This window comes from Dermacentor silvarum, chromosome 4 (genome assembly GCF_013339745.2).
Source record: "Dermacentor silvarum isolate Dsil-2018 chromosome 4, BIME_Dsil_1.4, whole genome shotgun sequence".
In the NCBI taxonomy this organism is placed as follows: Eukaryota; Metazoa; Arthropoda; class Arachnida; order Ixodida; family Ixodidae; genus Dermacentor; species Dermacentor silvarum.
In genome coordinates, this window is record NC_051157.2 from 10,807,020 (window position 1) to 10,818,075 (window position 11,056).

Below are 11,056 nucleotides of genomic sequence, written 5' to 3' on the forward strand. Positions count from 1 at the left end.
GCTTCGATTCAACACTGCACCGTTTTCTGCGAGACGGTGCACTCACAACGCGCAGCTTTTCGTACGCACTGCGCCTTTTCTCCACGCACCGATAGCTTCGTTTTCTCCTCTCCCATTTCAATTGTGCTCTCTCTCCCCCCGCACCAGGGTCGACCCTGTTAAGTGCTCCGACGACAAGCGCGCGCTCCCGTCGTTCCGGTCAAGTCCGTCGCGCGAGTGTTCTGTGCAGATCGGCGGCCCAGATTACGCGCAAGGAGCCGTGTGTGCCTCTTCTATCGTCGTCGAAATCTGCGAAAGCTGCTGAGCGGTGGAGACCGTGGTGGTGTACACGTCGAGCGAGGTCTGTCGACGAGATGACGGCCTGTCGTTTCGACTCCGTGCACGTTCGTTTCGCGAGTGCTGCGCTCGAGACGTCGGAGCGCGAGTCAACGCCTCCGATGGAATGAGTGATGGATGCCGGCGTCTTCGAAGGTCCCCGGTATGTAGGTATCGGCGATGTTTATTTTGCACTTTCATGGGCGTCGCAATCTGGAACTGTTATATATGAACAATACGTTTCTTCAGTTTCGTGCGCAGTAACGTCAATTTAACGTGGTTCGAGAAACAGTGAGAGCATTTGCACAACTATTTTTATGCGTACGAATCGATTGTATGTACAGCATCGCGCATCGGCTGTTAGAAAACGGCTGTGTTGAATGCCGAAGATGGTTGCACTCTGACGCATAAGAGTCTTAAAGCACCTGCAGATTTCCCCAGACTGTCTTGAATCGTCGCTGTGGCGCATGAAGTGAGCAGGAACGATACGTGTCGCTAGCTGCATTCACCGACTGATGGTATATGGATGCTCCCGACGGTGACGTTTTAACAACTTCATTTGGGCGACTTTTACCATCACGCGCTCAAGCTTTCTATGCTGATAGCAGCACCATACCCTAGCGAGCGGACGAAGCGCATCTCTAGCCATCGTTATCTCGACACGTCTCTCCACGTTTTTCAAAGACAGTGAAACGGTACAACCGCGCATGACTATAGGACATGGTGAAGGCCCATGAATTACGCGTTCCAACTATTCAAACGCTGCCGTAGTTCGGACGAGGCCTCGCTGAGCAAGTTCAAGCATGTGTGCCCATAAGTATGCGTGCACGCGTCTGTTGCCGTTCAATGTGTCGCCAAGCTGTATTTAAACTGGGAGTGAAGCTTCCGTAGGCGCCCACATGTCTAGAAAACTGTGGTGCGTTGCAACCGTCGTCATCTAGGTGTCGGGAGGAAGAAGTTCTGTGAAGCAAAAAAAAAAAAAAAAAAAAAAATGCATGACATCACATCCGGAAGTTACGTCATGTTACGTTCCTTGGCGCGAGTGTTTAAATTGTACTAAGATCTGGCATTTCAAGCTGGAAGCTCAAAGAAGCAAAGTAACACTTCCCGGTAACGGTCGAAATTTTAGACCGCTGCGTGAAGGGTTATTTCGCGTCTCTGTGCTTGCACCTCTCCTCAGCTTACACGCGAGCGTGTCCTTCTGTGCTTTCCTTAAAGGGACTTACAACCAATTTTTATGGTACCGGTTATTATTTTCCTTTTTTTTTTTTTAGTGCAATGGAAGGCTTATCAGTCAGAGGGTCTAATCATGAAGTGGTAAGGCGGAAAACGCCGTGGAACATTTTTTTCTCAGAATTTTAAGATCTGCAGTGAGTATGTAGTCGTTCACTGGAAGCATGCTGAAAACAGTGATAGGCGAGCGCGATAGCGATTATACGCCAGTATTGGTGGAAGACAGACAAGTGCGGCCGTAGCTTTGAGAACATATTATGTTGTTTATCAAACGGGTGTTCTGGCGATTCATGTTTTCCGAAGTGTTAAATTACATGTACAATAATAGCTACGTGTTTTCGTGGTTTCCTGACCAACTGCTTTGGTCATGAACCAGTCATGAGTGTGTGTGTGTGTGTGTGTGTGTGTGTGTGTGTGTGTGTGTGTGTGTGTGTGTGTGGTGTGGTGTGTGTGTGTGTGTGTGTGTGTGTGTGTGTGTGTGGTGTGTGTGTGTGTGTGTGTGTGTGTGTGTGTGTGTGTGTGTGTGTGTGTGTGTTTTTATGCCAAGCCAAGTTCTCAGAAACCAAACGAAGCTTTCACACGCGTGATACGCACTTCAGAGTGTTGCCGTAGTCATACGGGGGCTAATATTGTAGTGCTGGCGCCAGTAGCGCACCCAGGATCTCTGCCGGAGGGGGGTGACAGTTTGCCTTAGTTTGCCAATGCCATCTAAACAGCACTAATTTCAATTGCTTCACGGGAAATTGTAAAGAAAAAATGCGCCTTTTGCGAGTGTGCAGACGATTGTGCGTATTACATCTTAGTTGCAGTACTCAAAGACGCAAGGGAAGAAAAAGTGTTAAACAAAAGAGGGGGTTAACTCGGCCTCAGGGGGGGGGGGGGGGTACAGACCCCCCCCGTCGGTGCGCCACTGGCTGGCGCCCATTTACGGCGCAGCTAGTCGATGACATTTTTTATCTCACCGGGAGACCACACAACTCTGGGTATCCCTAGTCGCCAAACCGCGCGCATGCATACGCATGCAAGAGCAAGTGCGGTGTCATGTATTGTGGGGCACGTGTGCAGCTCGTAAGCGTGGACGTTCTTTGCTTCCTAATGGCGCTTAGAATAAAGCGCAAGCGTCTAACAATATACGAACTGCAATTTTAAGCGATAAGTATGCTGTACCTAATAACAGCCGACTTACGTACAGTAATCCCATATACTACATTCGAAGTACCAAGATTTCAGCGTGCTGTGCCACTTACTGGTTTTTGAGGCTTTCTTAGCCAAATGAAAATTAAAATTCCCACTTAAATCGCGAACAGCGTGCTGGATTTCATGACTATAAATCATGCTCATTTCATTTCCATCAACGTCTCACAACACATTCTGGCCAGTTTTCGGTCCCCTTGAGAATGTGACTGAATAGAATGGAAGGTAATAGAATGGAAGGTAATGACAGTGTCAGAGAGACTTAGAAGAACAGCTCAAATTTATTCACCTATAAACACCCACAAGAAAAATTTGGAGGACGCTTAAGCTTTGCCTTTAAAAGTGGAACGCGATAGCATTCAAAGATCCCTGAATGCTTGTCAGGCTTCCCGGCGACTGCAGCTTTCTTTTTAGGTGCGAAAGCACATTATCCGCTCGGGCTGTCGGCGTCGTAGTCACGGTAAGCAAGCGGCTCGTGCTCGCGCTCGGCACGCGCTCGTGCCACTCCTCTCGCGTTCGTCATCGTCGTCATCTTCCACAGCTGCATGGCTGCGTTGAAGCAAGTGGTTCGTGCTCGCGCTCGGCACGCGCTCGTGCCACTGCTCTCGTGTTCGTCGTCTTCCACAGCTGGCAGCGCTGCGTTGCCGCTCATCATTCCAGCGTAGAATTTGACTTCTGTCGTCGTAATGGGGAGGCCGCGTTTACGGGGTTATGAGCCATTGCTTAATTAAAGCAGTATAACCCCATTATCGGTTACTGCATGCTACATGATGCATTACTGCATGCTTCGCACCTCCCCAGGTTTCACGTTAGTGGAGCTGCATTTCGCTCAATGGGTCATTTGACACTTACGCATAAAATTTAATTCACCGCTCAAACCGTGCCTACAACTCGTGCTAACTGTAATAACTAATAAATGCCCACACCGCCATGGGGCCATACTCGTGCCAGCCAGCGGCGACGTTTAAATGAGAAGCATTTCTTGGCGAACATTTGCCACTTTGACAGTATCTATCTATCTATCTAGCAGCCTACGTCTTGGTACTCTCATGGCCGTATCGTTAGCTTGGTAGTTACCAACATTGGCATAGTATGACAAGAGTTTGTGACGAACATAAATGATAGGTCATGACATGAATATCATGACATGCGCGTTATGGAGGTCGTGAAACAACTGCCTACGTCTTGGTGCGCGCGCACTCATGGTCGTTTCGTTAGCTAGGTAGGCACCAAAATTGGCATAGTATGAAAAACATAAATCATAGGTCATGACATGAATGTCATGACAGGCGTGTCATGTAGGTCATAAAACAGCCGCCTAAAATGAGAATGACCCTGCGAAAATACATTAACACTCAAAAACCACTGAAATGGGTTCGGACGTGGGTACTAAGTGAAGGAAGCACTAAAGGATGATGCTAGAAGTGATAGTCATGAGCATGACTCAGCAGAAATGACCACGACTCAGCAAAAAATAACTAAAAAACCAATGAAATGGGTTCGGGCGTGGGTACTAAGTGAAGGAAACACTAAAGGATGATGGTAGAAGCCGTAGTCATGACAAAAGATTACCACTCAAAAACAAACGGAATGGGCTCGGATGTGATACTAAGTGAAGGAAAAGGGTGAATGTTAATGGTTCAAGTGATGGTCATGAGCATGACTAAGGATTTCGGCTTAAGGTCTCTTAGGCGTAGCTAAAGAGACTCTTGAGGACTTATGCGCCTCATGTAGGTCATGAAACAGCCGCCTACGTCTTGGTGCTCTCATGGTCGTTTCGTTAACTTGGTAGGCTCCCCGCACATGCACTGCTTGCATATGCCCACGGGGCGTGGGATCTGCCGGCTTTTTTAGCCTTGCGAGCTGTCTAAAGCGCAATGTTATTGCTGAGATTATTTTTCTCCACCTTCGCCTCTGCGCGCCGCTGGCGTTTTATGCTGCCGTAGGGAGGAAGCAGGAAATAAACTTTATTGAAGACGAGGGCAGGGGGAGGTGGGAGCCGAGATCAGGGCAGGCCTAGTGGTCGGAGGGAACACTAAACCCAGCGGCACCATTCGTTGCCTCTAACCTAACCTTGTCACTATATGCCCCCTTCCTCTTCACACCCTTCTGCTGCCGTAGGTAGCCTAAGCTGCCGAGGAGGCGAGCGCCATCTGGATGGTGTTTCTGCAAGTAACCTGCCCGGGCGCGCCGCTGTACGAATGGTAGAAATGTTGGAAAAGGGGTTTGTGTTTGAGTTTCCTCGTAACAAAATTATGTTTTCTCGTATTAAAATAACATTCCGACGCTATCATGTCTGTAGGTTGTGGTTAAATCGTACCTTACGGTTTTTCTGACTTTGAGAAATTCAGTTAGTTCACTAACGCCTCTGCGCCATGCGGAGGGCCTGCGTGGTCGGAGTTGTTCGGAGATGATTTTCTCCGCCACGGACGCCGGTGCTCACGCCGACACCGTCGCCGACGCCGGATTTTCTGCGACACGGGGTCCTTAACGCTATCGCGTTAAAAGTAAACAGTTGCCGATCAAGAAAGGGATCAGGCAAGGAGACACAATCTCTGCAATGCTATTCACTGCATGCTTAGAAGTAGTCAAGCTCTTAGACTAGGAAGGCTTAGGAGTGAAGATCAACGGCGAATATCTCAGCAACCTTCGGTCTTCAGATGACATTCTCCTGTTCAGCAACACTAGGGACGAATTACAACAAACGATTGAGGACCTTAACCGAGAAAGTGTAAGAAGGGGGTTGAAGATTAATATGCAGAAGACAAAGATAATGTTCAACAGCCAGGCAAGCAAACAAGAATTCAGGATCGCCAGTCAGCCCCTAGAGTCTGTACAGGAGTAGGTTTATCTAGGTCAATTACTCACAGGGAACCCTGATCATGAGAAGGAAATTTGGAGAAGAATAAAGATGGGTTGGAGTGCATACGGCAGGCACTGCCAAATACTGACTGGAAGCTTACCAGTGTCGTTGAAAAGAAAAGTGTACAACCATTGCATTCTACCGGTGCTAACGTATGGGGCATAAACTTGGAGGTTAATAACGAAACTTGGAAACAACTTAAGGACTGCACAAATAGCGATGGAATGAAAAATGTTAGGCCTAACGTTAAGAGACAGGAAGATAGCGGTGCGGATCAGAGAGCAAATGGGGATAGCCGATATTCTAAATGACACTAAGAGAAAAAAGCCGGCAGATCCCACGCCCAGTGGGAATCGATGTTATGCGAAGCAGTGTGCGGGGAGCCTACCAAGCTAACGAAACGACCATGAGAACACCAAGACGTAGGCGGCTGTTTCATGACCTACATGGCATGCATGAGTCCTCAGGAGTCCCTTTAGCTATGCCTAAGAGACCTTAAGCCGAAAGCCTTAGTCATGCTCATGACTATCACTTCAACCATTAACGTTCACCCGTTTCCTTCACTTAGTACGACATCCGAGCCCATTGCATTGGTTTTTGAGTGTTAATATTTTTCACTGTTATTGTCATTTTTGCTGAGTCATGCTCATGATATGACTTCCACCATCATCCTTCAATGTTTCCTTCACTTAGTACCTTGCTCAGTCATGCTCATGACTAAGACTTACACGATCATCCTGTAGTGTTTCCTTCACTTAGTACCCACGTCCTAACCCATTCCAGTGGGTTTTAAGTGTTCATCTTTTTTTCGCTGCGTCAATGTCATTTTTGCTGAGTCATGCTCATGACTATGACTTCTACCATCATACTTTAGTCTTTCCGACACTTAGTACCCTCGTCAGAACCCATTTCAGTGACTTTTGAGTGTTAATCTTTTTTCGCTGTAATTGTCATTTTTGCTGAGTCATGCTCATGACTATGGCTTCTATAACCATCCTTAAGTGTCTCCTTCACTTAGTAACCACGCCACAACCCATTTCAGTGACTTTTGAGTGTTAATCTTTTTTCACTGTTATTGTCATTTTTGCTGAGTCATGCTCATAACTATGACTTCTACCATCCTCCACACGGAGTCTCCGCAACACCACCCCCTTCTCCAGGCTTAAGGTAAGGCCGCCTAGGAGGTTTGAACGACACGGTGGGATGAAATCTCGTGTAGTGCGGCGGAGATTCTCCTTGCGGTGGACGAAATCAATCTGGGGGGTTCCTTGGGAAAGGTGCTTCCAAAGTGGGTGGCAACTTACTGTGGGTAGCGGTGTCAGCTTGTTTGTGAGCAGAAATAGTGTCCCGTGAAATCCACTGTATCCGGAGTTGACCGGGCGTCTGTGCAGTCATGCGATGTGGTTTGTCTGCCAAAGGGTGGGCATTGTATACCTTCCGAATCTCCTTTATGACCGAGGTAGAGTCTGTGACTATTATTATAACCAATGTCCGTGACGCGGGAGCAGTTGTCATCAAGTTTGTTGCGTCTCGTATAGGGTCAAAAGTTCAGCACTGACCGTAGTTGTCAGACGGTACGCATAATTGCCAATTATGGTTGGGTGCACTGGCGCCACGGTGGACTTAACTACTTGCTTGTCTGTGCAGCTTGCATCGGTATAGGCCGCCAGTGAGCGTGCCGGGAGTGCGGCATCTGCTTCTTCTATGTGGTGCCAGAAGGTAGCCGATGGACGAGCGACACGATTTTGGAGGCGGCTGATGCGTTTGTTGTCTGTGAGTTGCTGGTGACCCCAGGATGAAAGGGTGTCTACCAAAGGTGGCGAGATAGAAACTGGACTGCCTATGTATGCCGCTAAGTCATCAGCAGATTGCAGAAAAGATGGTTTGAGATCTCTTGCTTGACGACGTTGATAAATCAACCCATCAATGGTGTTTAGTCGCGCCTCTTCCTGAAGTGTCGGGATTGATGTGCATCGTGGAAGCCCGGTAACGACGCGCATTTCCTTCCTGTTGATGCATTCCAGACGGGCTGACTAACCGTGAGGTGCTGTAATTGAGCCGAGCAGATAAGACGAGGTTGCAGCATTGTTCGGACGAGTAAACGGGTAGTCGTGGTGCGGGCGCCCCTGCAGCCTTGGAGCAGATGCGTCGTATTAGATGAAGCACCTGGTGTGCCTGTTGCTTAATTTCGCGGATCCAAGCTTTTGCTGATCCATTTGCCGCAATGACGACGCCTAGTATGAGTAGTTGGGGAGCTGGCGTACGTTTACATTCAGATAGGTGCAGGTGGATAGGCGTGTTGATAAGCCGTCGCAACGGCATGTAGAGTGTCTTCTCCGTTCAAAGTGTCAGTCCTATTGATTGACACTACTCGTCGGCTTTGTTGAGTGCTTCCTGTAAGGCGGATTTCTGTCGTTGCATGTCGTTATGAACACTCCCCATCATCGGCGTATGTAATGTAGTATACGTCCGGGATCGCTGCCAGGGCCCACCCGAGGGGTAGAATTTCCAGGTTAAAGAGCAACGGTGCTTGCGTGTGGCACTCCCTGCTTTGTGTTGAAGCAGCCGGTTGCGTGTCCCGCCACACGGATGGCAAACGACCGTTGAGTCAGGAAGCACTTTACGAAATTACAGACGCGCTCGGGTAGTCCTACGCAACGCATAATATCAAGTATAGCAATGTGGCTAACTTCATCGTACGCCTTGTGCACGTCAGCCTCGATACGTGCAAGATGCACTGCTACAGCGGAAGCAGCGGCGATCGCACTCGCTATCGCATACAAGGAAAAGCGAAACAGTTCAGCTTTAATAATTTCCGACTCACAAGTGGCATGCAGAATGTAACTATAAGGCAGCATACCACCAGTCACCCTTAAAATCATAGGCTACACATTGAAAGAAGATCGCGCAATTTTATGGTCTCCTAGCCAAGAGGGTATCTCGGGAAACAAACACGCACACACTCCAGCTCGAGGCTTTATTAAAACCGAGCTGGAGATACGCACAACGATCAAATAGACGATTCCCCACTGATCCACAATGTACTAGAGCACCAGCGAAGAACCCGACAACAGTACGCCCCACCACACAAGCTACTTAATGTGGAGGAGGCTCAGAAATATAGAATACAGACGCATACCTACCCACATTTAGATACCATAAACTAAACCCAATCTTGTATAATAACTATTGCCTATGGTGCTGGTCTTGGCCTTCACTGCCTCACGTAACATGGGAGTGCGCCAAAAGGCCTCATACTATAATTCAGCTTTGGTACGAACCTTGCTAAGGGAGCCCATGGGAGGCCATCCTCGCTCTTTATGACCCCGAGGCCCAGAATATCCTCCTGTATCAAGCTGGGCGGGTCGCGGTGGCCACTGGAGACTTGGAATAGGAACCCACCCTGAACCACTGCCTTCCTTTTTTTTCAATAAATGTTTATGGCTAATATTGTTCACACAGACGCGTCCGATTGCCTGTCCAAACCATGCCAGTGAGCGCTCCAAGTCCATCTTCTGTGCCCAGATGCGGACGAAATCTAATTTGTGCAGGATGATACCATTTGAATTGTTCATGCCACCAGGTTATTCGCGTAGCAAGCATTTTCACAGTTCATTTGCAGACAGTGACAGTTAAGGCAAAAGGGCGAACGTTGCGGAGATTAGTAGGGTCTTTTCCTGACTTGCATATAGGTAGAACTTCAGCGTTTGTCCAAGTCGCTGGTATATCGCATTCAGTCCACGCGTGATTGATGTTATCCAGGAGCTAGGCCAATGATGTCGCTGTAAGGTTTTTGAACTATTCAGAATGTAATCCGTCAGGTCTAGGTGCTGTGCGGGGTCTCTACGCGTCGACAGCTGCTATCGACGCCGGTATCGAGGACGTTGCCTGGATTCCAGCTATTGCCTCTGGGTTATGCGTGGGAGTAGCCCGCTCTGTGGGGCCTTGTGCCCCGTAGCCCACAGGACCTCATAATAAAGTTATCCCATCCATCCATCCATGGTGTCGGCTGATCGTCGAAGGCAGGATCACCGAGCGCATTCAACGGCCTATCCGCAGAGGCGAGAAGTACGAAAGCTGTGGGGTTGGGCTAACGTTGGCCCTTCTCCATTGCACGAAACGTACGCCAGAGAGAGGCTGTGCGGGACAAGGGTGCAAGGGACGCGCACCAATCCAGCCATCGTCCTCTGTCCAGTCTTTGTTAGTGCTGAAGGGCTAGTGCCGCGATACGGCGCATTTGAATTCTAGCTTTCATCGACGTGGGATCACGCACCGCAGCGAGCTCAGCCCGGCGCCGAGCCGCCCAAAGGCACGAGACCGAGCTTCATCTGCCCAGGACGTTTGCGTTACTGAATCGAGTGCCTTTAGGATATATACTTGTAGGTTTTGCGGCGACAGATCCTGTGTAATGAGCGCTGCCTCTCGAAAGGCGTCTCAGTGAACAACTCGCGACAACAGCGACGAAGTCGGGACTGTCCATGGGTGGGAAATTCGAGAGAGGTGGGGTAATGGCCACTGCCCCAGCAGTCCGGTTCGCGTCGCCATCCGATTGCACGGTCCCCTAACCAACATGGCAAATAGGGCGAGTTCCACAAAGCGTGTGGGTGATCCGCACGTCACGTTTGGATTGTAACGTCGTTGAGCAGCTGGAAGTGTCCGTCCACAAACGTGTCCCAGACATGTTTCCCACGAGCTCATCGATGTTGTGGTATATCCCCATGCCACGTGTGGAGTATTAAAGTCACCTGCGACTAATATAAAACACCCTGCGTGCTGAATTCGAAGAAAGTGAATTCATCTCGGTGTTATTTGGGTAGAGGAGCCAGTGTGCGGCTTGGCTTAAAACAGCACCAGGGTTACGTCTGTTTTCTGTAGGCGAACTTTACCGCGACGACTTCTGTGATTGCTGAACTTGGACGAGTGGCCAATAGTTCATGGCGGTGTTTTGAGCAGGTGCGCGTATGGCTTTAGGAAAGTACAGAGGAGAAAGAGCACTGACTTCCAACTGATTTTATTTTCGAGAAGAGCAGTATACATAGGTGTCTAAAAAACAATAACAAAACCAGGAATAACAACACCAGGATAACGAAGACGAGTAAATTCGCTTATAGCACGTGCCCACGATGCCCCTCAACTCGGCGAAGTAATCACGCTCAAGGCCTGATGGAAGGGGTGCTTAAGCAGCAGTCGCCGCCGAACGTAGAAATTGATTCTTCTTTATTATTTCACGTGTTAACTGGGACCTGTGCCTTGCCTGTACAACGCACTGCACTGATCGAGAAGGGTGGTGCAGCCACAATCGCCGGCAGTGAATATCGGGATGGCCTGCACCGCATTATGCACATTTTTTCGGGCCTCACACCGCTGTCGTGGAGACATATGCTGGTCTGCTGACGATATATTTCACACGTCAGGTCGCTGCTTAGGGGACGAAATGTGACCTGTGCTGGA

The 11,056-nt window shown here is 49.0% G+C and overlaps 1 protein-coding gene across 1 annotated transcript in view; it reads left to right on the plus strand.

The window, feature by feature from the left end:
• The first annotated feature begins 257 nt into the window (after positions 1 to 257).
• LOC119449428 (tryptophan 2,3-dioxygenase-like) overlaps positions 258 to 11,056 on the plus strand; it is a 177,032-nt gene continuing 166,233 nt past the window's right edge. Inside the window, exon 1 of the mRNA XM_037712598.2 lies at positions 258 to 478. The gene's annotated coding sequence lies outside the window, so the exon portion shown is untranslated. The remainder of the gene's footprint in view (positions 479 to 11,056) is intronic.